At 39.0% G+C, this 11,427-nt stretch overlaps 2 non-coding genes across 2 annotated transcripts; one reads left to right on the top strand and one right to left on the bottom strand.

Moving 5' to 3' along the window:
• Window positions 1-8,727: 8,727 nt before the first annotated feature.
• Window positions 8,728-8,799, top strand: trnae-cuc (transfer RNA glutamic acid (anticodon CUC)). The gene has a single exon. It is a non-coding gene; the product is annotated as a tRNA-Glu (tRNA).
• Window positions 8,800-8,882: 83 nt separating this feature from the next.
• On the bottom strand, window positions 8,883-8,971 carry trnay-gua (transfer RNA tyrosine (anticodon GUA)). The gene is given in 2 exon segments: window positions 8,883-8,918; window positions 8,935-8,971. It is a non-coding gene; the product is annotated as a tRNA-Tyr (tRNA).
• Between the last annotated feature and the right edge of the window lie 2,456 nt (window positions 8,972-11,427).

Genomic DNA, 11,427 nt, shown 5'->3' with positions numbered 1-11,427 from the left:
TTTACACATTGAAAGCCAACAGTATTCTGACTAATTCTGGATCAGATTTGTGGGGGGAAAATAATTCATTTGTTTATATTAATTAAAAATGTTTGATAAGTCAAATGGAAGGAACGCCAGTATGATGATAAAAAAGAGTAAAGGGTTGTTTTGTGAAACCAAGTTAGTGTTGTGCGGTTCTACAATTAACACCAGCTTGTAGTTAGTGTAAGTGACCTTTCATCTGAGGGTTTCATCAGTTTTCAAGATTATTACACAGAAGCAGTCACCCACACGTTACACAGCATACAGATCAGAAGAGTGCATGTCAGAGTGAATTTACTGAACATCACGACTTTCTGTAGGAAAACTTTAAAAAGGTCTGTTTGCAGGTCCGAAACCGGAGACAGTGGCTGATTTCTGGAGAATGGTTTGAGAACACAAATCTGCCACCATAGTCATGCTGACTAACATACGGGAGAGAAAAGAGGTAAAATACATAGATATAGCATACAGTTTGCTCTGGAAATACTCGAAAGGGTTAAATGGTTTTGAATCTGCATGTGCTTTTAGGAATAATGCTGTCAGTACTGGCCAGAGCAGGGCTGCTGGCTGTACAGATGTGTCCTTGGAGGATGTAACGGTGCTGATCGACTACACTATCCAGAATTTCTGTGTGCAATATGTAAGTCTGAAATAAACAAATGAACAGAAGAATAAAGAATGCAGAATTGCACATATATTCAATTCAATTCAATTATATTTGTATAGCACTTTTAACAATGAACAGTGTCTCAAAGCAGCTTTACAGAACATCGGAACAAAAAACATAGATGTTAGACAAAATCATCCCTAGTGAACAAGCCTATGGCGACAGTAGCAAGGAAAAATTGGTTTACGCAAGAAACCTTGAGAGGAACCAGACTCAAAAGGGAACCCATCCTCATTTGGGTGACACCAGAGAGTGTGATTATAAATTATTCTAAACACCGAAGAGTGTGATTATGAACAATGTCATTTCTGCAGTTATGTACAGTCTACAGTGTGATGCAGATCCAGCATATGTAGAATGTTAGTGTGTGTATTAATTAGGAGGTTGTTGTCGTCCTCTAAGTCCACATTGGGCTAGCAGCATTGCTTTGATATACACAAATCCTCACCAAGCAGAACCCAGCTGAAGCTGGTCCATCTCTGGGTGCCTCAGGATCCTTGAAGGATTGGCCTCTGTCTACTGAAGCTGGCACAATCTCCAGATGCCTCAGGATGGGAATAAAAAAAGGAACAGGTGAAAAGGAATTAGCGTAGCTGCTGTTCATGATATTAGCAGCACTAGATGATAATGTGCATTTAATCAGATGTACTGGAGCACAAGGTTATGGGATGTATTATGTGTATGTCAGGCTAAGGAGATATGTCTTTAATCTACTTTTAAACTGGGAGACTGTGTCTGAGCCCTGAACACTGTCAGGAAGGCTATTCCAAAGTTTAAAAACGCTCTACCCCCTTTTGTAGACTTTGATATTCTGGAAACTACCAGAAGTCCAGAGTTTTGTGATCTTAAAGAGCGCGGTGGATTGTAGCGTGTCAGAAGACTGGCTAGATACGTGGGAGCTAAACTATTTAGTAGTAGTAAAGTAAAGTAGTAGCACAAGTAGTGCTAGTTTGTAATCAAATCTAAACTTAACAGGTAGCCAGTGCAGGGATGGTAATACTGGGGTTATATGACCATATTTTCTTGATCTGGTAAGAACTCTGGCAGCTGCATTCTGGACTAACTGTAGCTTGTTTATTGAGGATGCAGGACAACCACCTAGTAATGCATGACAATAGTCCAGTCTGGAGGTCAGGAATGGATGAACTAGCTTTTCTGCATCAGATACATATAAATTGTTCCTAAGCTTGGCAATGTTTCTAAGGTATATACATTGGCTCATGGTGATGTGTGAGGAGTTTCATATATGTAGTTTTTACATAGAAATGATGTGCACATGTCTTGATGTACGTGATCCTAGCAATCTCCAGAAGGCTGCAGGTCCGTGAGGTTGGTCACACATCTCCACTTCACCAGCTGGCTTTATTTTGGTGTTCCACTCTCGCCTATCGGTATGCTCAAGTTTCTTAAGAAAGTCAAGAGTGTTAACCCAGCACACGCCGGACACATCATAGTTCACTGCAGGTGACAGTGGCCATCAATCTGAACATTCTTCATCTGAATGTAAAAATAAATATGCTAATCCAGGCTATTACAGAAACAAATAATGGCATTTTACACTGACACTGTGGACCAGATGTGCACATGTGATGCAGCACAAAACATGATGCTCTCTTCTGTGGCAGAATATTGCAGTCTAAAAGGTGAACTGGAGGAAAAGATCAGGGATGAAAGAAGTACTGAGGATTTGAAAGTATTGATTTTTCAGGAGTGAAAATTGAAATAAAATTTGTTGCTCAAATTTCTGAAGAAGTTAATGCTGGTTCTGATAGAAAGGTGTCAGGATACACAGTGCATCACAGTTTGTTCACCGCCAAGAGCGCTAACAATGGGCGTGTGAGAATCAGAACTGAACCGCGGAGCAATGGAAGAAGGTGGCCTGGTCTGATGAATCACGTTTTCTATTACATCACATGGATGCCTGGGTGCGTGTGAGTCGCTTACCTGGGGAACACATGGCACCAGGATGCACTATGGGAAGAAAACATTAAACATAAATGAACAAGTATTTATGCTGTGCACGCAATACAACTGTTTTGCTTTTATTTTGAAAAGCCTGGCGTTTTATTATTTACCTATGGACGTGCAGGCGTGTCTGAGCAGCAACAGGTGATGCTGGCACGTTATTGCTGGTCAGCTACCCCTAAAAATGTCAGATCCTGTTAAAAAAAGAGAAGTTGATTTCGAATGCCACGTTTTCAACAAGAAATTATTTGTTACACCATGATCCTAACGAAACATTTTACTCCAACATACACGAGCTATATACATATTGTTGGTGCCCTATGAAATTTTTCTTCCATTTTTAGTTCAGTTGGAAGTCTGTGAATGGTCTACGGTGGTAAAGACCCTGTCAAGCTTTTTCACGACTGGAAGAGTAGTGCAGTGTTTTTTTTCACATGGGGATTAGTGACTGTTCCATTGAGAGGTTGCCCTGAACACGCTGTTTGGTCGAGCTGCCTTCAAAAGGTTAAAACTGACCACCTTCCTGTTAGACGACTCAGTGCATGTGCAGAAATAATCACTGCTTGTGGAAAGTTTATTGAATAGAGTATTAAGAAGAAGAAGTATTATAATGTGTGTGTGTGTGTGTGTGTGTGTGTGTCTGTGTGTTGTTTCACAAAATTCAACACAAACCATCGTACTTAGACAGTAAAGTCTGATCCTGAGGTTGATGAGATGAATGTGTGGGACACTTGGATGGATTATCATAAAGGAGATTCACTGTGAATACCACAATTTTCACAGTTTTAGTTAAGCTGTTCTTATTAAAATGATCTTTAGGAATTCACTGCTTAAGAAGTGATCTATGAGCAGTAGATAATGGAGAGCTGTGCAGTAACTCCAGAGGAAATGAAAGCCATTATTGAGCTGAGTGAAATTTAACAGTTTTTTATTTTTTATTTTATTAGCAGTAACAACAAAAAAAAGTCTATTTTTAAGAATTTATCTTCAGATGTTTAATATAAAAGCTGTTTCCTGGTTGACAGGTAATTTCTTTATTTTCTGCTCTCTGGTTGAGCATCGCCTGGCTTGCTTTCTACAGCTTCAGCCTCAGCTTCTTCCTGAACCATGTTTTCAGCCTCATCCACTTCTAAAAAAAAATCTTGATTAGCTTTTTCAATATGATGTAATGTTTAGATTGTATTCATTGACACAGATAAAATGTTGCACTTCAATTCCTCATTAATTTAATATCAGCAGATCACCAGGTACATTACCGACATCATGAAATGATATTAATACCTGCTTTGATGACCCGGACTTTCTTCTTTCTTCTGCCTCGTGTCCCTTTTTGGTCCATTTCTTCTTCTCCTTTTCACAGCTGGTGCTTTCCACAGCAGATGTGCTGTTCTCTGGTTCTACAGCTTCGGACTCAGCTTCAGCCTGGACCAAGTTTTCAGCCTCATCTACTTCTGAAAAGAATTTGCATTTTACATGTGGTGTAATGTTTAGATTGTATTCATTGACACAGATATAATGTTTCATATCAATTCCTCATTAATTTAATATCAACAGATCTCCAGGTACATTACTGACATCATGACATGATATTAATATTCATACCTGCTTTGTTGACCTGGACTTTCTTCTTTCCTCCTCCTGGTGTCCCTCTCGTGGGCCAGAAACAAAATCATGATTCACAATTAAAATCTGATATAAAGTTTTGACTAAATTAATTGACACAGATAAACTTCATTATTATTAATATTTATTACATAATTAGGAAATAATATACAATGTCTTAAACACTACCACTATTGACATTTTTGATTATTAATAATACTTTTTTATTAATAAAGGATGAATTTGTATTTTTTTTTAAACTTTTTTTTTATTTTGTTTAGTTACTTATTTCTTTGAGTAGTTGATGTTCAGAGGGATCGTGTGCAGTTTAGTTTACAGTTAAAGAGCTGTATCAGTGTGAGTGATTGCTTTTACAAACTTCTTCTGGAAAGTTACATGATACACAATTTAATTATTTTATTTTATTGTTCAGCTTCTGTCTGCAGCACCTTCAAGCATTTATCTTATGAACATTGTCCATGTCGGTTTTGTGGTATCCTGAACTAAATATTATTATCGCAATGGAAAATGCTTCCTGGATTGACCACTAGGTGTCACTGTGTGATTACTGCTGTTAATATGCTCTCACTAGTTACTGAGAGAGTTGAGTTTTTGGGCTGAAAATGAAGAAAATCTAATCGGTTGTATGCCAGGTTCATTTTTGTTCATTTCATAAAGACATTAATATAATTAACATTAAACTAGCATCCAGAGTCTGCTTGTCATACATATCTGAGAGAAACATGGGGATCATGAGTGTCTGAGAAATTACAAGCTTCTTACAGATTTCTTTTTTTAATGTTAAAGTCAGCCCTGTTCTGTTGTTTATGTCCATAATAGGTAAACATTTCTGTGTCAGAGTTTCATACAGTTAGAGGATGAACTGATTTACATGAGAGCATTGTGTATAACATGCCCCATACAGGAAGTATTTATATTTATACATTTTTTATACTGTGTAGTAATTATACTTTGTTTATCAGGGAGAAAGAGTTACTGAAGGAGAAGAGGCGAAAAAGACAGTTACTTTTCCAAGAACAAAAGGTACAAAAACCTTTGCATAGTAAACTTTCATATTTAAGCAATGCAAATGTTTTAAAGTCTTTGTAATTGCCTAATGTTTCTAAGCTCTAATTATTACTCATGTATTGTTTAATGCTTTGAAGAAAAGCAGACTTTTACCAGAAGCTCTTTTAGAAAAGCTGGGGAACAATAATCTGTTTCGGGTGGGGAAGAAAGGAAAAAAATGGGGAAGAAGGGGAAAGAGAGAAAAAGAGAAAAAAAAAAGAAGAAAAAAAGAAAGGAAGAAAACAAAAGAGAGACAGAATACCACGTGTGATTTATGTGCGCCTGTTTTGTAAATTTTTATTTAAAAATGTGCTTTTTTACAAACAAATCAGAAAAAATTCAAGTCCCCCTCCCATCCACACTGACCCGGCTCGAATCCCACCTCAGACAAGGATTAAATATTGCATTCTGTTTAGAAATGGCAACTGTTAGTCTACAGAAACAGTCCTGCTGTCAAAATGAGTCAAGTTCTAAGTCCTGTGTAGTTAGTTGACTTCGATTATTTAATTATCTGCAAAATATGGCTTCTAAGTACGACCTACTGTTAGAAATATTGTCTTTTTTTATTTTTTTTACAAAGATAAGAATAATACAGCCCAAGACACACACCATAACAATATACATAAGTGATAAATTATTATAAAATACTAACAAAGTATAGAAATCTATAAACGAAAAACTACCAATATTTATATTATTAAGTATAGATTTATTAATATAAATTAAAAAAAAAGTTAAGGATATTCGGCTTTCGGGTGAAATTTCAGGATGCACCTAAAATGCACTATAACCTTTACAGGTGAACTTAATTTGACCTTCTCTACACTTTTGAATGCACATGTCCAACTGTTCAGTGTTTCAGTACTTTTTGCATAACTTGCTGTTTTCTAACAAGGTGCTTAACGGCAAAATTCACAACTGGTGTTTGATCCATGAATCGACCAATACATTTTCTGGTTCAATTAGAATTGGTATTTAAACAGTCCTCTTCATCATGCTGTTCACATTTTGACATCATGAGACCAAGACCATACCTAACAATTGATCAACAGTACCTCACCATTGCGAGGCTTCAGACAGGATGTTCTCAGAGGGAAGTGGCCACTGAGCTTAGAGTGTCACAGAGTGTCATCAGCAGGTTGCGAAAGAGATACAGAGAGACTGGAAGAGTCACAGAAAGGCATAGAAGTGGACGTCCTTTGGCCACATCCCGCATTGATGACCGCTTCATGATGAATGCGATGAATGCCACTCAACTCCAGGCACATTTAAGGGAGGTGAGAGGCACCCAGGTGTCATGTCAGAACATTTGAAACCGTTTACATCAATGTGTTCTGTGTGCTAGACGACCTGCAAAGGGTACCTGACCACACCACCAGGCACAGGCGTCGGGCCAGGGAGCTTTTACGCTGGACAAGGGACCAGTGGACCTCAGTGCTGTTCTCTGATGAAAGTCAATTCACGTTGAGCAGAAATGATGGCTGCCAACGATGTTGGAGACGTCAAGGAGAGCGCTATGCATCAGCCACTGTTGTGGTGGTGTTACAGTCTGGGCAGGTGTGTCTACTCAATACAGAACTGCCCTACATCTTGTGAATGGTACAGTGACAAGCCAATACTACCTGAATAACATCATTAATCCAGTTATTGTGCCCCTGCATGAACAACACAGGCCTAATTTCTTCATCATGGACGACAATCCTCCGGCTCATCGAGGTCGCATCATTAGGGAACAGCTGCTGGAGGCTGGGGTACTTCAAATGGAGTGGCCTGCACTTTCTCCAGACCTTCCGGAAATCTAACAGCAGCAGACACTCCCCTATTTACATCAACGGGTCTGAAGTAGAGCGTGTCTCCAGCTTTAAGTTTTTGGATGTCCACATCTCTGAGGATCTGTCCTGGCATCTGAACACCTCAACTCTGGTTCGGAAGGCGCAACAGCGTCTTTACTTCCTAAGGAGACTGAAGAAAGTTCACCTATCCCCCAAGATCCTGACCAACTTTTACCGCTGCATCATTGAGAGCATCTTGACGAGCTCCATCACAGTGTGGCATGGCAGCTCCACGATGTGTGAAAAGAAATCATTGCAAAGGGTTGTGAAAACCGCCCAACGCATCATCGGCACCCAACTACCTGCCATTGGGTCTCTTCACCACAGTAGATGTCTGCGCAGAGCACACAAAATAATCAAAGACTCCTCCCACCCGAGTCACAAACTGTTCAACCTTCCATCCAGGAGGAGATACAGGTCCATCCTCACCAGAACCAGTAGGTTTAGGGCCAGTTTTTTTCCTTCAACCATAAAACTACTGAACTCTACACTACACCGCTAGGACACTCATGTCTTTCTACACTTACCAGTTTACAGTTCTGCTCCACTCTGTACATTCTGTTAATATAATATTTTTCTCTGTTAAACATTCTGTTGTACATTCTGTTATAATATAAGTTTTTCTCAGTGTGTAATATAATTAATGTACATATTGTCCATTTCACCTAGTATTATCTATTTGACTATCTATTTATATGAATTTACATATACTATATTTATACATACTATATAATATATGTATATTATCTGTTACTGTTGTACAAACATTGTACATAATGTACACATTTTTAGCACAATTATAATTACACCTGTCACTTTATCTACTGTAAATACTACTTGCACATACTTCTCTATGCACACTCTGACAGCCTTATTTATCGATGTACATATTTACATATTTATCTGCACTTGTTCATTGGCAGAATTTCTATTATTTGCACTTCTGGTAGATGCTAAACAGCATTTCATTGCTATGTACCTGCACTCTGCAATGACAATGAAGTTGAATCTATCTATCTATCTATCTATCTATCTATCTAATGCACAGGGTTTCACCCTGTCCACCAGGTGCCTCAAAAGCGATGGGCCAAAACGGGCAGATGTGAACGTTTGTGTGCATCGCTGCATGTCAAAGCTTTTCCGTAGGACAGAAATACCTGTTCTCGTCTAGACCTGATCGGTTAGCAGTACACCCCACATGGCTCGCCAGCTCATCACAGGGCACTGCGCAAACACATTCACGCCCTCGCTCATACCTAATAGCGATTTGTTTCAGCCTATCCACCTACTGGCGTGTCTTTTGCAGGTGAGAGGAAACCGGAGAACACCGAGTGTACACGCACGGGGACTCCGGACAGACTGCAAACTGGTGACCCTGCAGCTGAGAGGTGGGACCTCTTTTAAGTCTTTTGAGACAGTCTGTGCAGACATTCTGTTGATCTTAAAGCGAATTTGTTTAAACTGCTGTTTCCTCAGGTGTAACTCATCCGGAATTGCCGTAAATTGCCACTAGAGGCCAATCCTGGGTGCTGCGCACAGCTGCTCGAGGCCCACACATCTGTTTGTGTCTCCCTGGTGGTCTAGTGGCTAGGATTCGGCGCTCTCACCGCCGCGGCCCGGGTTCGATTCCCGGCCAGGGAAGCGAACTGTTTTTCGTGTCCGGCTAGAGCTAGCAGCTGCAAGAAGTGGGTTCACTGAAACTTCCCGGCGGCTAGTAAAAGCTGTCCTTCGAGCCGGATTTGAACCAGCGACCTAAGGATGTCCATTTATAAGCACCTACAGTCCTCCGCTCTACCAGCTGAGCTATCGAAGGGCGGGCGCAGGGCCATCTTTGGGCAGCGACCTGGCAAACAGGACCCCTGGCGATTTTGTCTGTTACGAGCCACGTAGTGCAGCGGTTTCAGGGGCACTAGGCCAGATTTACTGGGGCCTATAAATGTGCTTGTCGATGTTGGACCCTTCTCTCCGCTCTACCAGCTGTGCCAAAGCTGGGGAACCATAGTCTGTTTCGGGTGGGGAAGAAAGGAAAAGGAGGGGAAGGAAGAAAAAAGAGAAGAAAAGAGAAAAAAGAGAAGAAGAGAAAGAAAGGAAGAAAGCAAAGGAGAGACAGAGTGCCACGTGTGATTCATATGCACCTGTTTTGTAATTTTTTTAAAAATATGTGCTAAAAATAAGTCCCCCTCCCATCCACACCGACCCAGACCGACCGAATCCCACTTCAGACAAGGATTAAATTAATTAATATAATTTAATTCAGTTTAGAAATGGCAACTGTTAGTCTACAGAAACCTTCCTGCTGTCAAAATGAGTCAAGTTCTAACTCCTGTGTAGTTAGTTGACTTTGATTATTTAATTATCTGTAAAATATGGCTCAGTACGTACTGTTAGAAATATTGTCTTTTTTTATTTTACATAGATAAGAATACAGCACAAGACACACACCATAACAATATACATAAGTGATAAATTATTATAAAATACTAACAAAGTATAGAAATCTATGAACAAAAAACTACCAATATTTATATTATTAAATATATATGTTGAAGCACACACCTAAATAAACTTATAATGATAAAACAAAGAATACATTCAAGTCAGGTCAAGAATCTTTTATTGTCCTTTTGACCACATATAGCTGATGCAGTACACAGTGAAATGAGACCACGTTCCTCCAGGACCCTGGTGCTACATAAACAACATAACATAATTACAAAACACAGAGCTAAGGACGGAAAGTAAGCTGTCCTAGCTTCATGAAGTACATTGTGTGCAACTTGGTGCTAACAGTGCAAGACAAAAGACAGTGCAAAGAGATAATACAGTACGTATAGCAGCAGTTGAATAATGAGCAAATACAATTCAAATAATACATTATTTAATACATGTACCCTAATAATAAATACAAGTGACAAATTATAAAATAGCAATATATTAAACTATAAACAAAACAGAAAAATACTATTTAAACATCAAATGTTGAAATATAAAATACAATAAAATACTTTGTAAGAATACAAGCACTATATGCAACATAATCTATATTTTCTTTATTTTTTTGAGCAACTGCTGTTTCGTCTCTGTCACTGGACAATAAATTCTGGCCTTGTCCTGGCTATGTCCAGTTGCTGATGTCCTAGAACGACCACACTTTCCGCAAGTGTCAGCCTTCACTTAATGTATGCACGTGGTTGACATGGCACAGGTGGTTGAAATGCTGTTGGAGGAACACGGCTTGGTTGATGGACCCTCACGTAGGGTGGAGTGCTGCTGGGCTGGGGAGTGCTGGTTGCTGAGGCTCCAGGGTCCATGTCCAGGGTCCGAATGTGGGTTCGGTGTGCTTGATAAAAGTGCTGGGCTCGATGGAAACAGCACCAGCTTGCGCCAGTATGACTAAAACATGATGAAAAAAATATACATTAACAGTCTACATATATGGCAGTAAAATTTAAGCAGTGGGTAAAGAGTTTAGGTGAGATATTTCAGATGTAATATACTGAGATGAATAATACCAGTACACTATGATGAATAATACCAGTACACTATGATGTATAATTTTTTTGTTTATTTATAACACTTATCAATACATGATACACATCGAGGCATGGATTTAAACAAAAAACAGCTCTTACCTGGGGCGGTATAATGTTCCAAATCCTCCTAAAAATTAAGGTTACTCACAGCACATGATTATAATACTCCAAAAGTTATTTCAAAAATTATCTATTATCTATAAAGCTATTGCAAAAAATTATCGAATAATAAACACAAACTAAAGTTAAAATATGAAGTCTAAACGAACCAGCGTGTGCGCTCTGCTTAAATGTCAGTTTAAAGACGATACGAATTAAAAAAAACAAACCTCTTCACTCACTCTAGCTGACGCAATCACACTAATAATAATAATGATAAATAGTGACGATAACAAGACTAACAATAATAATAATAATAATAATAATAATAATAATAATAATAATAACAAACATCATCATCATCATCATCATCTCCGTGACCCCAATCCGCACGTGGGGTCGCAGCTCTTCATCTTTGACGTCATCTGCGTCATCGCTGCTGTAGAGTGGTTTATTTGTATTTAAACTGTCTCCATGGTGATGACGCGTTCATCGAGTAGTTTCAAGTCAAAACCTGCATTGAGTTTCTGCGTGGCAACAGATAAACATCGTCTCCATCACCACAACTCTACAGATCTACAACTCTACAAGTCAACTCTACAACCAGCGACTTTCAACGAAGGACTTCTGACCACAC

The sequence above is a fragment of the Hemibagrus wyckioides genome, linkage group LG07 (genome assembly GCF_019097595.1).
Source record: "Hemibagrus wyckioides isolate EC202008001 linkage group LG07, SWU_Hwy_1.0, whole genome shotgun sequence".
Lineage (NCBI taxonomy): Eukaryota > Metazoa > Chordata > Actinopteri > Siluriformes > Bagridae > Hemibagrus > Hemibagrus wyckioides.
This window is presented reverse-complemented; position numbering and strand designations above follow the sequence as displayed.